The sequence below is a fragment of the Prionailurus viverrinus genome, chromosome B4 (genome assembly GCF_022837055.1).
Source record: "Prionailurus viverrinus isolate Anna chromosome B4, UM_Priviv_1.0, whole genome shotgun sequence".
Classification (NCBI taxonomy): domain Eukaryota; kingdom Metazoa; phylum Chordata; class Mammalia; order Carnivora; family Felidae; genus Prionailurus; species Prionailurus viverrinus.
Genome location: NC_062567.1, coordinates 125,945,692 through 125,961,387, shown reverse-complemented (window position 1 = coordinate 125,961,387; position 15,696 = coordinate 125,945,692). Strand labels below are relative to the sequence as shown.

General features: G+C 51.7%; 1 protein-coding gene across 2 annotated transcripts in view; it reads left to right on the top strand.

The window, feature by feature from the left end:
- Positions 1 to 2,265: 2,265 nt before the first annotated feature.
- The window catches only part of LARGE1 (LARGE xylosyl- and glucuronyltransferase 1), a 541,787-nt gene continuing 528,356 nt past the window's right edge, over positions 2,266 to 15,696 (top strand). For both annotated transcript variants that reach the window (XM_047867970.1, XM_047867968.1), the window contains exon 1: positions 2,266 to 2,735. The gene's annotated coding sequence lies outside the window, so the exon portion shown is untranslated. The remainder of the gene's footprint in view (positions 2,736 to 15,696) is intronic.

Below are 15,696 nucleotides of genomic sequence, written 5' to 3'. Positions count from 1 at the left end.
AAGCCAGCAGGACCCCGGCTTCGCAGTTAACTTATCCAGAAGCTCCAGTGCAAACGTGTTTTACTTCTTCGCCGGGGACGCCGCTGTGTAACCGCTACCGTCTTTTTGCATTCTTCTTTGCTGGGTCTGCCGCTGAGATTAGGTAAACAGCGCTCCAGAGCTGCCGGAGAGCCGGTGGCGGTGCACGAGGGGTGGGGTGGGGAGCACCGAGGCCGCGGGTCTTTGCCTAAAGAGGCTGGAGGAAAGGGAGGGGATGGCGGAAGGGTCCCGGATGGGTCGAGCTGAAGGCCAAGAGCGGGGTTACTTGGCGGGAGCCAGGTCCGAAGCCGAGCGAGGGGCCGGACCTCAAAACCCTGGGGCCCTCAGCCTGACCTCTGGGGAGTGTGGTCAGTACCGCAGCCCGAGCTCGGCATCCTTCTCTTATGCACCCTCCCACCCCACGCCTTGCACTTTATCTCTGTTTTTGCATCCTTCCCCTGCCCCTTCCTGGAGTACTGTGGGCTTCCCGCTGCCTCATCTGCACCCATGGGCCGAAAGAGAGGCAAGCGGAGGCGAGGCTGGGACCCGGGGCTCGCCGGGCTGGGGAGGGGTGGGGACCCGGGGCTGGGGGGGGGGGGGATGGGGTGGGGAAGGGGACCCCAGAAGCCCTGGGACCGAGCTGAGGAAAAACCCGGGAGCTGGATCGCGCGCCGGAGCTCGGGTCTCCCAGTCAGAGTTGCCCATCCCTCTGCGTTCTCCTCCTCTCCGGGCCTGTTTCCCCCTCCTTTGGGTTTTCTCTCCAGGCCTCCTCCTCCCATTCACTCTCACACCACTGGCCCCTTTGGCCTGCCGGTTTCACCCACTCCTTCCGTAGCTTCAGAGGACTCTCGGCGCCCCACTCGCGGCTTTAGGACTGGGAGGCTTTGGAAGTCCATTCAGTGGGATGTGGCGCGCGGGGCTCTTTTGCCAGGACGGAGAGCAAGAATGAAATTGGAACGGGGAGGGGCATGTCGTGCGTGCAAGGGTGTGTGTGTTGGGGGTGGGGGCAAAGAAATGCAGTTTTCCCGAAAGAACTGGGAGCTTTGGACCGGATTCTTAGATACAGAGCTCCAAATAATGTGTCCGAGCGCTTCATCGTGGCTCCTCGCAGCCGCAGGCTGCCCCATACCCTGCCCACGTCGGACAGAAGCGGCGACCCGAGTAGAAGTGGAGGCGGGGAAACTTCCTACTTCCCACGACGGCGGTTTTGTCCAAGGGGGAGTGGGCAGGCTGTACCGCCCTGTGAGCCTGCCGGCGTCACGACAGCGGCAGCTGCGGCCCCGTCCCTCTTCCCTTCCCCCTCTTTCCGCGAGGCTGGCCAAGCCCGAGGCGGCCGGGGGCGGCCGGGGTGGGGGGAGAAGGGCGGGGAGCTCCCAGCTAGCACCCTTTCATCCCAACCCGGGCCGAGATTCCAGCTCCGGGTGTTGCTTCCGCCCGCGTGCGAGTGAGCTGGAGAAGTAGAAGGGAGGAGCCTCGCGGGAGGGGGCGGAGCCCAGGCCGGGGCGGCCTCTCGGTCCGTGCGGCTGCGGCGCCTGCTATTGGCCAGTCGCGCCGTCACGGGGTGGAGGCGGGCGCCCAGGCGCGCGCTGGCCCCGCCCCCCGCCGGGAGCCCGGCCCGGGCTCGCGGTCCCCCCCAGCTGCACAGACATGACACAGACACACAGTCACTGCAGCTGCTGAGCGAGCCCGGAGCTCTGGGCACGCGGCGGCGGGGCCAGCCCGGAGCCCGGACCCCAGCGCCCGCCCGCGCCCCCCCCTCCCCCCGCGGGCCTCCGCGCGGCGGCCCCCGCCTGGCCGGGCGCGGGAGGCGGGGATCGCGCGCCGGCTCCGGCCAGCGGCGCCCGGCTGCCGGCGGCGGCTGCAGCGGCAGCCCAGCTCCGAGCGCCCGGCGCTCGGGGAAGCCGGAGCGTCTCGAAGGCGGCGGCGGCGGCGGCGGCCGAGGCCGGCGAGCGCTCCCGGCGGCAGCGGGGCCGCCCGCCCCGGCTCCCCGCACCCACCGCGCTGCGCAGCGCCTCCGCTCCGGTGACCTTCCCGGGGCGCCTCCCCCGGCCCCGCGCCCCCGGCCCCGCGCCCCAGGCCGGGGCGAGGCCCTCTCCAGCGCCTCCTAACCGCGGAGCCGCGGGCGGGCGGGCGGCGCAGGCCCGGGGGGAGGGGGCGCCGCGGCCGGCTGCAGCCTCCGTGCCGCCGCGCTCGGCGTCCGGCCCGGCCAGACTGCCGCTGCCCCGCCGCCGCGCGGAGCCCGGGCGCCCGAAGCTGGGGGCGCGGCCGCGCTCGCCTCGCGGGGCCGGGAGCGGGCAGGCCCTGCCCTGAGGGGGCGAAGCCGCGGGGAGCGCGGGAGGTGGAGCCGGCCCCGGCGGCCGCCCCGCGTCTCTCCCCAGCGCCCCCTTCCCAGACCCGGCCCGAGGCGGACGCAGGCCCCTGCCCGTGCGGGGCGCCCCCAGCTCTGAAGAGTCCCTAGGGCGGGGAGCAGCTCCAGGCAGCGGCGCCGGAGGGAGAGGAAGAAGGGACTGTGCCCAGCCTGGGCGGCCCGGACCCTCCCCGCAGCTTTTGGAGCCGGGGGCCGCCCCGAAGTCTGCGCTTGGCACCGCCGCTTGAGCTAGGGCAGCGCCTGCTGGGACCCCGACCCGGACCCTCTGCGCCTTGTAGGCGGCGGCGGCGCCGCCGCGCCACCCAGCTCTTCCGCGGTCCCCCTGTGTTTGGCGGCAGTCACGGCCAAGGTAAGAGCCCGGGGGTGCTTGAGAGCCGCCCCGGGGACGCCCTGGTAAGCGGCGCCGGACAAGTTCTCCGAACCTGTAGCTGGTACCCCCTGTGAGGGCACACCCTCAGCTGTCTGGGCCAGGAACCCTGGACAAGCTGGAAGTACAAGTCCCCAAGTCTCTGATGTCCCCAGGACCCTTCTCAGGGACTGTCTTGCTCCTAGGCACATAGGCTGCTTAACGGGGAGCAAGCAAGGAGGAGTTTCCTGTTCAGCACCGGGAGGTGGTGTGCCCGCGCCCCCCTCCCCCCCCCCTCCCAAACCGCCCGCAGCTTGTTAGCTTTGGGCAGCTGTGCTTTGGGGAACCTGCTGTGTTTTTAGCTGCCCCTCTTCGGTGATCCTCACCTGCCTTTCCTGGTGTGATGCTGTGAAGAACTTTTCTTTGCTCCTTGTTGTAGAGAGTCGTGGCGATTTAGGGTGAGCCGCCACAGCTTTCCAGTCCCTCTATAGGACAGAGTGGTTGGGTGGCGGGGACATCTGTAGAGAGGAAACCTAACCAGAGTGCCAGTCCTGTTTCCACAAACCTGCTCGTGGGGAGTGATCAGTATATAGCGATCCAAGTATTCTTGTGAATATCTCTGTTGCTGAAGGCTAGAATGGCTGACTCCAAGGTTTGTGCTTCCTTATTTTGTTTATTGCTGTATTACTTTCTTCAAAGTTTTCCTTTTAAGGAACCTCAGTCCTATAAGCCTGTCCTTGCCTGTTTGAAATTTATTAAGCCTATGAGATTTCCCTGGAACAATCTGATTTTAAATGGGTCACTTAGGAAGGAACAGATTGTGTCTCCTACATTGACTCCATCCCCCCGGTGACCCTGTTTAATGGGGATGGATTTTTTCCGTCCCTGAGCTGATGTACCTCGGTTGAGCAGGTTTCTGTTGAATCCTGAATCCGTGAATTTTGTCACTCAGTCCATTAAAATGATCTCCTGAGGGAGCAAAATAGCAGCTTACATTTTCCGTGAATGTCACAGGAAGTTTTACAGGGTCTTATGTAAGTTGCCCTAGAGAGCACTCAGGCTCCTGCTTCCTTCTTGGGGGATGAGGTGGGGCTGCTAGTGGGTCCGTCACCTCCCCTAAAGTCACCTCCCCTAAATGCAGATCGGTCCCTCTCAGACACAGGTGGAAACCCAGAGTGCTTATTCACTCCGTGGAGGTAGTCACCTCAGGCTAATTTTTCTCACCTCTCCTGTCTTCCCTCCCCAGGAATCAGCTTTGGTAGACTTAAGACAGGGGAAGGTTCTAAATAAGGAAAGGAATAAGTGGTGTTTTCTTTTCTCATCTCTCACAAATGGGTGACACGAATGAATTGCTCGCGGGCATGAGTCCTCACTGGGGATCAAAACAAAACAAAACAAAACCTGGCTTTAAGGTTTCACACATTTTAGTGAACCTTTATATTTGAAGAGTGTTTTCCTTCAGTGAAAATTGTTTGAAGAGAACACACGTTTATCGAGCCAGGCCCTGTTACTTCCATACCAGGAAGAAAATTAATTGGAACAGAGAGGCAAAAGTCCTGAAGATCTACATGTTAGTGGGTTTTCAAGGGTGGTGAGGAAAGGAAACAAATTCCCCTAACAGGATGGAGAGAAGGGATCATCTTTCCCTTCATCTTTCAGGGAGAAGATGGGATCACTCTGGAGTGGGCCCTTTTCCTTCAGGTAGTGAAATGTGCTAGCTGGTGGGTTAACTTTTGGCTGTAAGAAAACGCAGATCGGATTGACTTTGGAAGCAGAACTAGAAGGGCCTTGGAAATGAAGTGAAAAGTTTTCCCGGCTCCTCATAGGTCCCAGAGGACCTCCATCTCATTGGGATGATATGAAGGTTTCCTTAGGTTCTTGGGTTCCTGAGCTGTGGTTTACTGTGGATGCTGATTGCAGGAGTATCTCCATTTTTCAGCCATCTACAGTGGCAGGACACTAGGGGACTAGTTTTCTATTCCACCACCAATGAAGAAAACATAAGGACCCATGTTACAAAAGGCTATGGTGTATCTTTAGGGCTCAGGAACTTGACTTTTTGGTACCTGATGTATGCTTGCATGAATGAGTGTATTCCAAATGCTTAAATGATGGGCCTGATCACACCTAAAGTGTCATTTAGGCAACTCAGAACCGGTTAACTGCAAAGTACTATGCAAGACTGAAAAAAACTCAGTTACAGTCTCTAAGTTTACAGGGGCTATACATTTCGGGCAGACAGAATCTCTTGCAGATTCCATCCTTTGGGCATCAGACCATGCTGACTTTGTGTTCCCTGAGAGGTTGTAAACCCCTTTTTGGTTTTGGACTACACCGAACACCTATAGTCTTCTGAGTGGAGTCCAGCGTCAACTCCCTCAAACTTAAAATTTCTCACTTGTCATCCCTTAAAAGTACACACCTTGTATTTATACACATAGAACATTTGACAGTGTGGTTTCATCTCAGATGCTCTCTGCACTTTTAACAGCATTAAGTCATTAGTGTCTAGGTTTCTTCCAGCAGAATTGCAAGATAATTCTATTTCACTGAAGAACAAAGCCCCACTGCCCAGGCTTCCCTTATGCACAGTGGCCAAACCTTATCAAAGCTGACTCCAGAGGTGAACAGACAGAAAAAGGTGAGAAGCAGAGTCCAAGAAGAGATTACCCATTTCAGAACACTGGCACCAAAAAAGGCAAATGTCACCAAGATTTAGGTCTCAATGGATTCTAAAAGCCCCAACTCAGCATATGGAATTAGATTTAGTGTCTGGAACCTGTGAACCTATATGAGTTATTACACTTTCCTGAACCCTGGGGTCTGGCAGACCACATTTGTGATCTTTTACCCATATGCGTAGTGCATATTTAGGTAGTTTGAAGGGAGCTATTGTTGTGGTCTAAGGAAAATGGTCAGCATAAAGCTTTATTTCTGTTATTAAAGCTTTATAGATTGATTCTCATAGGCACCGTATAGCCAGGGGGTAGGAGATTGGAGCAGGAAAACACTACTAAATTTGCCATTGAGCATCAACTAGTGAAAACTGGTCCTGCAAAAGATATATACTGTGGACCTACAGTGTGTGCGAAGTCTTGTGAATTTTAGGGACACCAGGTGGCAGAGGGAGAGTAAGAAGTTGAGGCAGAATACTGGTCTTCCTTAGGGTCTGTGAATAATGTGAAGGCATCTTTGCAGCCAGAGTTCTCAGAGAGTAGGGAGCATGCAAGGTCAGGGGTGTGTGTCCCAGGGCACTGGGAGCTCTGGGCACCCAGCCATTGACACACTTGAGCAGTATAGCCCCCCTCACAGGATCCACTAGTGTTGAGGCTTTGCTGCTCTACTCTAGAGGATTTGACATTGAGAGGGACTCGGGTGCTGAGTTCCTTTTTGACCACATTGATGTTTGGAGCCCAGTAGGAAGCAGCTGGTAAAGTTACAGCATAATGCAATCTATTTTGTTTTATTTTATTTTATATATTTTTAAATGTTTATATTTGAGAGAGAGAAAAAGAGAGTGCGGACACAAGCAAGAAGGGGAGGGGCAGAGAGAGATGAAGACAGAATCTGAAACAGGCTCCAGGCTCTGAGCTGTCAGCACAGAGCCAGATGTGGGGCTCGAACTCACCAGCCGTGAGATCACGACCTGAGCCAAAGTCGGACGCTTAACCCACTGAGCCACCCAGGTGCCCCTGAAATGTATTTTAGAAAACGTTTCTCTTTTTAACTCCACAAGCAATAATTGAACATCTCTTATGTGGCAGCCATGCTCTGTGTGGAGGCTACGGAGGTTTCATGTTTAGTTCAGGGAAGCAGACATCGAACCGTTACTACAAGCTAAGTGCCGTTGTATAGGTTTCTGCAAAGGATGAGCTTGACTTTGCCAGAAGAGGAGAAAGGAAGGGAGTCCCAGTCGGAAAGAACAGCATGGGAGCTTTAAAAGATGTACTGTATATGGAGCACAGCCATTAGTTGATGTGGCTGGAAAATTTCTGGGAGACGGGAAAGCCTTGGTGTTAGAAGGGAGAGAATTTCATAGGATTCCATGCTGGGGGCTAGCTTCATGCTCCTTGTATTCAAATGGCAACAAGAAAGGTTTCTGGATAAGATCCTCGAGTTACTAGTTGATTATGCCACATTGTTAATAGAAACAGGAACTCTCTTTTTTGTCCTTTATCCTTCTACATATAGCACTTTGCCTGTTCTTTAAAAAAACTATTAGCGATGCAAATAAAGAAAGGGTCCCTTATCAACCATAAGTCCGCCCTCTTGTGTACAAGAATTCCATCTGGGGCTTTCATTATGTGATTATGCAGCAGTGGGAGAAATGACAATGTTGCTTGACAAATGATATAGTATGGGGGGAAAAAAAAATCCTTCTCTATGACAACAAATTCCATTTTGTCAGATTTGCTTCTGGGTAGAGTTATGGCCGTGTTTAGCACTTGAACAAGGTTCTTGTATTTGAATCATCACAGTTGTGGCCTGAACTTTCTTTGCTGTTGGGAAAAGAAGAATGTAATAATGAGGATGAGTGTGTGTGTGTGCATGTGTGCAAATGTACTTGTGTGTGTGTGTGTGTGTGTGTTGTGGCATGAGGAAACTGTATAGTGAAGAAAAACCACAGTATAGCTGCTGGAGGATGTTAGGGAGGAAGGAAAATCACAGTGGCAGCAGTGAGCCCCAGTGCAAAATATATTTAGTGTTTTCAGAAATAGGAGCCAGACAGTGGAGGTAAAAGAAGCTTCTGTGTGCGTTTGCTTGTATCATCTTTACCTGTGTTGAGTGAGAGGCAGGGTGGTTTAAGTAAAATCAGAAAATCTGGGTCTAGCCTTGCATCATCTGTTGCTGACTTGCTGTGTGACATTAGAATACTTCTTGACGTCTCTGGGCTTCAGGCCTTGTCTCTCTATACATGAGTTCTTTATCTTGCTACTAGGAATTTAGAGCCCAGAAAGGGAATGGGATTACCTAAGTTAGTTAGTGGCAAAGTTCGGACTTCTTAAAGATTTCTGACTCTGAAATGGGAAGAGGCCTGGCCAGTTCAAAGGTGTACTTTACCTGGAAATATAAAACACCACAAGGATGGAACACTGAATAAAAGAATCACAAAGTCTTCACTGTGTTGCTTGTGGATTCTCTGATCTCTCTCTGATGTATTGGGCCATTCACACATAAGCAGCTAGACTTGCCTGCTAACTTATTATGTAATATGGAAGCCAGTTGATTTTGAGGTTACCTATTCTTTGAGAACGACTTGAGAATTAAGAACCTCGTGATAAAAAGCAATGCTGAAAATTTTGATTGTTTCCACCTTAAGTAGATAAAAGCTGAGTTGACCCTTAGGGATTTTGCAAAGCCTGGACTCTAATGTGGAAAGGGGAACCCTTTCATATGGCTGGGGCGGGGGCGGGGGCGGGGGCGGGTTACCTTGTAGTCAAGCTGTGGGGCAAGTGTGGGGGGAGGGATGTTTGGAAGAAAAATAGATGCAGAAAAGCACTTGGGTAGATGAACAAGTGGGGAAAAATAAAAACCAAGTTAATTTTATGCTTCCAAATTTGTGTTCTAGAAAGAAGGCTCTTCCCCCGCCAGACATTGATCTCCTGGGTGTAGAGGGTGGTGCTTACTGGAAAGAGGAGATTCGAAGTGAGTGCAGTGTAAATATAAGGTTTTTGGGGTTTTTTTTTTTTCATTATTATTTCAGTTTTGAAGCTAACTATAGGAATGCCCTATTTTAGGAGAATTTGCCTTGTGAAATCTGATTTTATTTAATTTTATTTATTTGAAGTTTATTTATTTTTGAGAGAGGGAGAGATACACACAAGAGTGCGAGAAGGGGAGGGGCAGAGAGAGAGGGGGAGACACAGAATTTGAAGCAGGCTTCAGGCTCTGAGCTGTCAGCACAGAGCCTGATGCAGGGCTCGAACCTTCAAACCATGAGATCATGACCTTAGTGGAAGCTGGATGCTTAACCGACTGTACCACCCAGGTGCCCCTGAAATCTGATTTTAAAGGTGAACACGTTAAGATAAGTAATTGGGGCACAACAGATTTTTATTATACAAAAGGGATTCATAAAAGGCTCTTTTTAAGGGCTAGTTCCTTTATTGTATTTCACATTATTTGATTACGACAATCATGATGGATGCTTTTGGGAACCTCTGTTCCATAAAACCAAGGATTTTTTTTTACTATAAACTTCTCAAATGTTTTAACAAATAACTCCCTATGTTCACCTGCCAAGGATCCTAATAAGGATCTGTTTTACTGAGAGAAGTTATATTAACTTTCATAACCACTAACTAGCACCTAGTGTTCCCTCACTTACCTAGTTACTTGGGGCAGATTTACTTGTTTAACTGCTCATCTTCCTGGAGATGGCAGTCCTAACTACCTGCCTGAGTCCCTTCACTGCCCCCACTGAGCCTCTACCTCTGAGAATATATCAAAAACAGACGCGGTTTAAAGAGGAAATTAGGTAAGAGTTTCCAGGATTGTGAGTTTTCCTAATTGCGGAGACATGGAATGAATTTTGTTCTCAGTCTACAGGAGAGGAGATAAATGTAGGAGATGTTCAGAATCATGCTTGCCTACTAGCTTGTCCTTGGCCGCATCTGAAATGTCTAGGGCTTTTAGTTTAGTTTTTTTGTTCCTTTATCTCTCATGAAAGTTCCCAGAAAAGAATTTGTTCTAGGAATGAAATAAAATGTGAAGCACTTACGGCTCCAGAGGTAATTTGGGGGCAACCTGGAGTTGTAGGCTGGGGCCAGAATGGAAAGTCCCGTGTCACCGGTAATTTTGGCCTCTCTTGTCACCTTATGGGGCTGCGCCTTGGACAGGCAGCAGGAGAAGATGGAGATGGAGCCCTGACCTGCTGGGAGAGGTTTGCTCTTTGCACAGTCCTTTTTCAAAGTGCCAAGGCCAGTCTGGAAGAAAGGCCAGTTGTGATCTTTCCACAGAAGCAGTAGAATTTAGGGGGATTTACAGCAGCACATGAGCATGTGGGGATTTCTTTCTTCCTCCTTTTTTTTTTTTTTTTTTTTTTTTTTTAAATTTAAATTCAGCAGGGAGTCATGGGCTCTCCAGTGTTGTTCTGTGGCTAGGGATGGCCTTGGATACGTTGGACCACATACTTATTATTGAGTAAGGTTAACATTTCTGTGGCTACTGGGAAACACCCCCTCCCCTGCTTTGTTTCCAGAATGGTTGCATAGATCTTGAATATGCCAGCCTGTGTGTGTACCAGCCTCCTTGACTGATGTCAGCTCTCATCTGGGAATGGCATTTCCTGGTTGCTTCAGGAGCCAAGGGAGGCACAGGCCGAGGGACGGAGCAGGATGGGGCTTTTCCTTGCCTGTACGCTTGGTGCCTGGTGCTTAGTAGGTCTGCACCAGGTAAGCAGTGTGTTCTCCCAGAACGGTTTGTTTGATGAATGAACAAATGGTCATGTTTTCAGTGCTGCGGTGGGGGTGATGGGGGAGGGAGAGTGAGTAAACACCAGCAGACATACAGACTCGAGGCCTCTCCAGGAAGATGTTATTTTAAAAATGTGAAGGACATTTCAGGTCAGCAAAATGAATTCTCTTAGGGGTCATTGTTGTGGTTCAAACACTGATGGCTTTGTAACAAGGCAAGGGAAGTACAGTACCGAAATGTGTGGCGGATTTCCTTTGCTCTGAATTTGTGAGGATTTTGACTTTTTTTCTGGCACCAGACGAAGGGGCGTGCCCTAAAGCCTGTCAAACGTACACGCCAGGTGGCCCGGAAGATGCCTGGAAAAGCGGGATTGTTGCTGATGCTGTTCCCAGCACTGGTGAGGGTGATTATGAAGTGACCCGAGTGGAGCCGGGTGGGGGTGGGGGTGGCTCCCTCTTAGGAGGGGGATGAGGGGGGGTTGGGAAAAGCTTAGGAAGGCTGGAGCCTGCTCTCTCCCTGTAGGGAGACCTCTCCACTGCCATCTTGTTGTCTGGTCTCCTTTCGCTGTTTGCATGGATCACTGGCACGTGGGCTCTTCCACGTCGGGGAAGTTCTCTGCATCGGGGGCAGAGCTGCCGTGTGGAGATGCCACCAGGGCTGGAGGAGACCTTGAGCCCCCCAGACCAACACCTTTCTTTCACAGCTGTGGTTACTGAGGCCGGAGGTAAGGAGGATTATCCGGAGGGGAGGTAGGACCAGCACCCAGCTTCCTGACCACCCCGTGTAGCCTGTGGCTCTGCCTTTTCACACCCGTGACTTCTGGGTGTCTGTCCCTAGCCCCCTTCCCTTCCCATCATCGCTCTATGTCAGCTTGTTCCACACCCAAAAGTACGTTCCCCGAGTGCCTCCTTTGTGGCAGGCACTCTTCCGGTGGGTCATTTTGTGTCGTTTTGGCTTCCCGCACCCTTGGTGGTGGGCACGGCACTCTTGCTCTCCCCAGCTGCTGGGCGTGGAAGCTGAGGCTTGCGCGGGTCACACAGCCGTGAAGCCTGGGGCTGGGACTCGACCCTGAGCTGTTGAGACTGGGTCTGCTGCCTCAGTACTGACCTTGCCTGGCTTCCCCGCCTGTCTACACTCGCTGTGTGCCCTAGGACCCTGTAGGTCTTCTCCAGTCCTAGCCTATTAGCTGTTGCCCAGAAACGCCTCTTGTTTTCTTTCTTGGGCCTGTTAGTTACTGCTGCTCCCTTTGCTGGATCAGACTCTTCCGTCCTCCCTCCTTTGGTCAGAATCTCTCCTGCCTAGAGGCCCCGTGCACTCTGTGTGTCTTTGATGGCATTTCCTTCATTCATTCCACATCCACTAAGCCAACACTCTTCAGCCAACGTTCATTATAAACTCCCATGATGTACAGGCCTCAGCTTGACATCTGCAACACGGGGGTGAGATCACCCGCCATCACCCGGGAGCCTTGGCGAGGGAGGTATATGCTAACAAGGGCATGCATGAAGGGCAGTGGGCACCGTGTGTTGGCAGTGTTGTGCTTGGGGGGTCGAAGAAGAGAGTATTCAGTCTGGCTTTTAGTGACTAGGAGACAGAAGAACAGAGTGGGAGAGGCATTGCCCCAGACCCGGGAGACTGTGGCATGTTCCCATATGGTCTTCTGCGTGGCATCTTGTCAGTGTCTCTACCCTTTTCTTATTTCCTCACTGTGGCTGGGTTAGCCCATCTGTGTTCCTATGGGTATGTCTTGCTACCCTCCTAGCACTTAGGAATCCTAAAGTAATCAATCATTTATGAAATTAAATTGAAAGCCCTCTGTCCTTGCCCTCAAGAAAGATACTTGGAGAGATTTAAAGAATGTGTGGTGAGGCACCTGCATGGCTTAGTCAGTGGAGCGTTGACTTCAGCCCAGGTCATGATCTTAAGGTCTGGGAGTTCAAGCCCCGCATCGGGCTCTGTGCTGACAGCTCAGAGCCTGGAGCCTGCTTCGGATTCCCCGTCTCCCTCTCTCTCCTCCTGCCACTGCCCATCCCCTTGACCCTCGTGCTCTGTCTCTCTGTCTCTCAAAAATTAATAAACGTTAAAAAAAAATTAAAGCATGTGTGGTAAGTTAAATAACAAGAGAAGATTCAAATCAATGGTTCAGAGCAAGAATAGAAACCGTGTGGCAGTGCAGTTAATGGTTGTAGATTATTGGAGCCGGATGGGAAATAGAAGGTGGGAGTTTACTTTAGCTGCTCAAACTCAGTGGAGGTAGGATCGGAGTTGGGTCTTTGGACTCAGGATAGTTAAAATCTGAACAGAAGAATTATAGGGAGGTCAAGGGGCCCACGTTAGGTGGACAAGTAAGTATTTCTGGGTTACAGGATTTCTTGGGTTTCTTTTAGCAGGGAGTTGGAGGTGAACTTGGCAAGCAAGGTTGGGGCTGTGGGCTTTTGGAAGGCAGGGTGACTTTGATCAGAAGGATGGTGTGTTAAAGGCTGTGTTTTAGGGGCGTCTGGGTGGCTCAGTCAGTTGGGCGTCCGACTTCGGCTCAGGTTATGATCTCGCGGTCTCTGAGTTCGAGCCCCACGTCAGGCTCTGTGCTGACAGCTCAGAGCCTGGAGCCTGTTTCAGATTCTGTGTCTCCCTCTCTCTCTCTCTGCCCTTCCCCCACTCACACTCTGTCTGTCTCTCGAAAATAAATAAACACTAAAAAAAAAAAAAAAGCTCTGTTTTAGGAAGATGAGCCTAACAGTATTGGGGTCAGATTGGAGTGGGGAGACATGGAAACTGGGAGGCCATTGAACAGGCTTTTGCCCTGGTTCACACGAGAAGTTCTGAAGACCACTGGGCCAGAACTGGTACGGTACGGATGGTAACCCAGTGGAGCTTCTGAACTTTTCTCTGATCCCAGTCATTGGTGCAGAAGTCAGATGGTTGACGTTGCCTCCTGGAAAGTTTACCTGTGACACTAGCGGTGTTCTTAAAATAGCGCTTTCTCCCTTGGCTCTGCTGGGCAAGGGTATGGGCTTGGGTCAAAATGCACCCTCCAGAGCCTCTTTTACTGGGGTTTTGTTCACGTGAGCCCCGCGGTAGAGAGCAACGTTTTTCCTAGCCCTGGATGATAGTAAGGGATGGAATGGAGAAAATTCTTCTTTTCCTCCTGAGGGGTCCCTAAAGCAGTGGCAGCAGAGAGCTGAGAGCAGGATGACTGGGGCTCTGACGTCCGGCTCCCGATCCACCTTACAAGCGAAGCTGTGCTGTGTGTCCCGTGACTGGTGGTGTTTCTCCGTCTGAGCAGGGCCTTGCTGGGAGATTACAGTCCCCACCTTTCAGAATTGCAGAGTAAGCCATTCTGGATGACAGAGTTTTTCAAATCGACTAGCCTGATCCCTTCTAGATAAGAGAGCCTTTATTTTTAATCTTTAAGGAGTGAGGGCTTTTCTAGAATGTTCTGTGTATTTACCTTCACCGGCTCGCTATTGGCCACTGGAAAGCATCCAGCTTTCTTATCAGGACACACAAAGCTTGTTATGAACTGGCCCCTTCCTTTCTCTGCGGCCACATCCGCCTTCCCCCACCTTCATGCATCCCTACTCATTATCTTTTTTTTTCCTTACTGGCTATTTCCCCCTAAACCTGCCAAGCTGTGCATGTCTTTCTCCTTCTCTCTGATGAGTTCTTTCCCTCTGTCTGCCTCTGACACCTCTGTTTTTCCTTCACAACCCAGGACAGGCAGCCTTTCCTGCAAGTTTTTCCTGGTTCTGGGTGCTAAACCGCATCCATGTCTGGGGCTGGACTCTGCCTCTGCATTTTCTACGCTGTATTCCTAGCTCTTCAAGCTGGCCGCCTTGCCGTGAGTGTGGGAGCCTTTCAGTAAAGAGGGCACCTTAGGGCTGAGGGCTCTTCAGTGTTTCCCCGGATGCCTGGACCGTGCTGTCCGCTCCGTACTTGGTGGCAGCGATTGTTATTTTCGATTTCATCGAATTTGCGTGTCCAGGCATAAGACAGCCCTTTCCTGCAGAACCTTGAGTGTTCAGTGTGCTGTAGGGGCACATGGGGTGTGCGTGTGTATTATCTTCTCAAGGTACCCCCAGTCTAAAGAGGGCATGCACCCTTGCCAGGGACCAGCATGGCTAATGTGGGGTGGAGGTGGGGAGGGGGCCCTTGCCACCTCTCCAGACAGAGAAGTGCCTCTTACACAACCCCCCAGGCTGAATGTTGAAGTTTCACTTAAAGAACCTCTGTATCCCTGCTGCTTCCTCTTGTCTTGCTCCGTGTAACTATGTTGCCATCACCCTCACCACACCCTCTTGTGTCTGCTGCCTCAGCGTTGCATTTCTCTGCTTTCCTCCATTGTCTCTGATCTTTAGCCTCTTCTTTCTTCTCCTCCTAGGCTTTTTTAAACCCTGATGGAGAAGGTCAGCTCTTTCCTTCAAGCCGTAGCGGACCTTGCCCTCGAGTGTTTGATTCTTTCTGGTGATGCTGCTCGTCCCTAGGTGCTGATGGAGTCTTTGACCGTGGTTTCCGTTGTTTACTAGGCTTAATGCCGTCGCACGTTCTTTAGAGAACCAGTTGCAGAGTGGCACTTGGAGTAGATTGAGAGATTACCAGGCAGTGATGGGCAGTGGCTGAGGAGGATGGATAGACTTGCACAGAAGCCCAGCCCCAGCGCCCAAAGACTCTGCTTCAGGTAACCAGCGTGTTTATGTCGGAATTTTTAGGATCACCTCTAGTATTTGTGAGGTCCGTTTGGGTTTTTATCACACTGCCCTTGTAAGCCCGGCATTGGTGCCGCGTGAGTAGGTTTGCTTAGCGAATCAGGGAGGAGTGATAGATGAACCCTGGGCTTTATCGGAGGGTGTATGTGATCTGGGCACTGGCAACACTTTGTAAACTTGCACTTGGCACGGGAGTTGGTTTCATGGTTCACAAAGCCCTGCTACTTTTCCAATAGTAGTCTGACTTCATACACACCAAGGGATGCTTTCTCTGGCTCTTACTTATTGACATTTCCCTTTTTCTTCTGCTTGGATTTATCCCTAGCTCCTGTTGAAACAGCATTTGTGAGCTCATTAAATCTGTTAGTGTGTCTGTAATGCTTAGGACAGAGCCTTACACAGAAAGCACACCATAAGTATTAGCTGTTGTAATTGTGTTTTTATTTAGAGCTTCCCCACCGTTTCTCCCCTCTCCCTCACTATTTATGGTGGTCGTGCTTGGCAAAAGAAGGAAGCCAATGGCTCTTGGGGCAGAGGAGGGGGCCACAGGCTTTGTCTTTTCAGCTCTGTCCAGAGATCTCAAAAAGCTTGCAGAGGCCCCGAAGGTAACGGCAAACACTAGCCCGCTCATCACCTGAGACTGTTTTTCTGAAGCTTTCTGTCCCACCATGCTCCTTTCTCATATTGGGAAGTTGGCACCCCTGACTGGCAAAGGAGGTGAGAGTCAGTGAATGCTATAGGAGAGGACTCTTCCTTAGCAAGTTGTGTTTCACAGTATTTAAAATAACAGTAACCGTAATAATGGTAACAGTTGCAGTGGTAATAGTCGTAGACCATCCGCTGAG